Source organism: Rattus rattus, chromosome 12 (assembly GCF_011064425.1).
Source record: "Rattus rattus isolate New Zealand chromosome 12, Rrattus_CSIRO_v1, whole genome shotgun sequence".
In the NCBI taxonomy this organism is placed as follows: Eukaryota; Metazoa; Chordata; class Mammalia; order Rodentia; family Muridae; genus Rattus; species Rattus rattus.
The window spans coordinates 49,924,812-49,929,078 of record NC_046165.1 but is presented as its reverse complement, the minus strand read 5'-3'; the positions used below and the strand labels follow the sequence as shown (position 1 = coordinate 49,929,078).

At 39.4% G+C, this 4,267-nt stretch overlaps 1 pseudogene; it reads left to right on the top strand.

Annotated features, from left to right (window-relative positions):
- The first annotated feature begins 3,449 nt into the window (after positions 1-3,449).
- LOC116913166 lies at positions 3,450-4,033 on the top strand (annotated as a pseudogene).
- Positions 4,034-4,267: the final 234 nt, after the last annotated feature.

Sequence of the window (4,267 nt, the reverse complement as noted above, 5' to 3'; positions counted from 1 at the left end):
ATCAGTCCTCAGAAAACTGGACATTGAACTACCTGAGGACCCAGCTGTACCTCTCTTGGGCATATACCCAAAAGATGCCCCAACATATAACAAAGTCACATGCTCCACTATGTTCATAGCAACCTTATTTATAATAGCCAGAAGCTGGAAAGAACCCAGATGCCCTTCAACAGAGGAATGGATACAGAAAATGTGGTACATCTACACAATGGAGTATTACTCAGCTATCAAAAACAATGACTTTATGAAATTCATAGGCAAATGGATGGAACTGAAAATACCATCCTGAGGAGGTAACCCAATCACAGAAAAACACACATGGTATGCACTCATTGATAAGTGGATATTAGCCCAAATGCTCGAATTACCCTAGATGCACAGGTCACATGACACTTAAGAAGGATGACCAAAATGTGAATGCTTCACTCCTTCTTTAAAAGGGGAACAAGAATACCCTTGGCAGGGAATAGGGAGGCAAAGTTTAGAACAGAGGCAGAAGGAACACCCATTCAGAGCCTGCCCCACATGTGGCCCATACATATACAGCCACCAAACTAGATAAGACGGATGAAGCAAAGAAGTGCAGGCCGACAGGAGCCGGATGTAGCTCTCTCCTGAGAGACACAGCCAGAATACAGCAAATACAGAGGTGAATGCCATTATTAAACCACTGAACTGAGAACGGTACCCTCGTTGAAGGAATCTTAGAAAGGCCTGGAAGAGCTTGAAGGGGCTTGAGACCCCATATGAACAATAGTGCCAACCAACCAGAGCTTCCAGGGATTAAGCCACTTCCCAAAGACTATACATGGACTGACCCTGGGCTCCAACTGCATAGGTAGTAATGAATAGCCTAGTAAGAGCACCAGTGGAAGGGGAAACCCTTGATCCTGCCAAGACTGAACCCCCATTGAACGTGGTTGTTGTGGGGGAGGGTGATAATGGGGGGAGGAGGGGGAGGGGAACACCGATAGAGAAGGGGGGGGGGAAGGGTTAGGGGGATATTGGTCTGGAACCGGGAAGGGGGAATAACAATTGAAATGTAAATAAGAAATACTCAAGTTAATAAAGTTGAAAAAAAAAAAAAGAACTACAGCCTTGTTAATTTCCTTCCAGATTAAAGGTTATCTTTCAGAGCATGAGGAAATTTGGGAGGAAGATTTTATTATAGATCCAATTTTTAACTCATGATTGCTATTAAGAACCAGAAATTTTGGATGACAGGTATTAGGGTTGTTGTTCATTCAGACCAAGGTAATGTGGGAGTGCATACAGTATTCCTGTTGCATTTAAATTGGTGTGTGGCATCCTGAAATTCAGACAAGGGTGTGCTCCGAACAAAGCAATAGGCAGAAACATCACTGCCAAGGTGCTAGGAAGGAAATTATCTTGCAAAGTTCTCCTCCCCAGTGAGAAAGATTGGAATGACTATAACATAATTCCTTGCTTCTGAAGTAGTTTCCATTGTATTGTTACCTTTGGCTTATTCTATAATCATTTATGTGTTTGTTTTATGTTTCTTCAATTTTCATGAAAAAATGTTATGGATATCTTTGCCTTTGTAACTTCCTACCTTTTTTTTTAACCAAACTTCTAATAAGAAAAAAGAATGATCAGCAAACAGCTGTGGAAATAAATTTATTCAAAACTAAGTATGCCCTCACATTCTCCAAGAGATTTATTATTAATTGTACATGTAGCCAAGGTGAACTTCCCAGGGATTATACTCAAATGTAATCACTTATAAATTAATCATAGCAATTATATTTTGAAGCTTTTACTTATAGAATCTTAGTTTGATATTTCTTGGATCAGCTAAGTCAACTGTATACCAGAATCTTACAGAAGTTTTAAAGATGGAGGTGCAACCAAAAAATCAATATCTCTCTCTCTCTCTCTCTCTCTCTCTCAAAAAAAAAAAAAAAAAAACCTTGACATTGAACCAAAACTTGCTTCCTTATCAGTTCCGTCTATTGATCCCAAGTCTGCCATATACATCATAAAATCCTAGAGATTTTTTTCCTGTAAGACTTCTCTTCAGATCTGAAAGTTGTCGCCATGTATATTTTAATCTCCACTTCAGTAAGTTGTTGGTTTTAACATACAAATCAATGTTCTTCATGTTATCCTAATTAAAGTTATCTGTCCTTTGGGCTTGTTCCCATGTTCCAGCCTTTGCTTCAAGATCAAACTGTACTCACATCTCATGTGTATCCCTTAGGTATTTTAGACACATTGCCTCACACCTACCTGCTAAGAAAATTTAACTGTAAACTGTTGCTCCAAAACAACTGAAATTAGAAAGGCTTAGCAGGTAGCATCAAAACATATCACTGTGACAGCCTAATTAATTATTAAATTTAATATTTACTTAAACATCATAACATATTTTTTTAATCTGTAGGTTACTTTTATTTTAAAATCTCATTTAAAATCTTTCATCCAATGGCTGAAATGAGTTCTGGCCATAATTTGAATGACATATTAGAACTGACTCCAAAAGCAAAAGTCATAAATACATGGAAAAACGCAATCTGTATTTTTATCAGTTATTTACATTTTAAACAAAATGTAAAAGTTAAAGGCATCAATACAGGGTTAAAGTCGATAAATGGCCCCTAAGCTACAAAGTGAAATTTTCATCAGAATTATCTAAGGGATACAGGATAAAGGTAGGTGTTCCAAGGCCCACATGAGTCCATTAACCAGGTAGTCTAACATATTAGAGTTTGTAATTGGCAAATTTTCCCCAATTACTAATTTTTTTACTTCCAACTTATAATGTAATTAATCCTTTGTCCAGCAAGCTGACATTTGAGTCATTTTCTAGTTCCTAATCAGCCAGTACTCCTGTTAATACTAGGGTACCCCAAGTGCAGATCATATTCAACAAAGCAACACCCCTATTAACTTTGTTAACAATGAAATTTCCAGAAAAATAAGTTTATCCAAAGAAAGCCCTCCCTATAATTTCCACTAAATAGTCAAAGAACCATTCATTTCAACTTCTTCTTTCTTCCTTCCAGCTTGAATTCTCTGAGACACATATTGGAACACTTCTGCCTTGACTGCAGAAAGCAGAGAAATACATGTGGAAGAGTGAAACCACCTATAAATGTATCCCTAGAGTTAAGGTGCTCTGCTACAAGACCCCTGGGTGACGGAAGTGTCACTCCGTGGTCCACTTGAACAAATGGAAAATGGAAGTGTCTTTTCAAAGACCAAAGCAAGGTGTGCTTATATGTTTCACTATTGGTAGATTTCAGCTAGTCATCTTTCTAAAAATGTTTCCAGTACCAGCTGTGCTTTAAATGGTCTTCAAAGGTGATGCAGTCTCCCTAGCCACTACTGAGACAAGACTAGAAGTCAACACTTGCAGAGTTCAATAAATATTAATGAATTTGCATGCAAAAAAAATCCCTCTAGCCTTTCCCAAACCATTGCTCAAGATGGTGGAGGGGCAGGTTCTGTTGCTGGATGGCCATGGCCATCTTCTGGGCTGCCTGGTGGCCACTGTGGACAAACAAGTACTGCTGGGCTGGTAGGTGGTGGTTATACACTCTGAGGGCATCAACATTTCTGGAAATCTCTACAGAAATGAGTTAAAGTATCTGTCCTTTCTCTAAAAGCAGATGAACATCAACACCTCTCGAGGCCCTTACCACTTGCGACCCCCAAGCTGAATTTTTTGGCTCAGTATTCAAGGCATGCTACCCCCCAAGAACAAGATAGGCCAGGCTGCCCTGAAAGGTCTCAAGGTGCTGGATAGGGTCCCTCCACCCTATAACAAGTTTGCTTACCTGGGGCATCTGGCTGAAGAGGTCAAGTGGAAGTACCAGGCAGTGATAGCCACTCTGGATGAGAAACGGAAGGGAACAGCCAAGATCCACTATCGGAAGAAGCAGCAGCTCTTGAAGCTATGAAACCGGCAGAAAACATGGAGAAGAAAATCAACAAGTTCACAGAGGTCTTCAGGAAGAACATTCAGCATATCTGCATTTTGTGTCATTTCCTACATGAAATGAAATTCTAAACACAGTTGATTCTCATCTGATAAAAACATTGAAAAAGATAAAACATTTGTCATTGTAAAACTGCTCATAAAAATAAAAATAGCAATTTCATTGCTACAACTTCAATGAAACCAAGTGTATTTATCTAATGCCTTGATACAGGAATAAAGAGGAGGGGAAGGAGAAGGAGGAGAGGAGGAGGAGGAGGAGGAGGAGGAGGAGGAGGAGGAGGAGGAGGAGGAGGAGGAGGAGGA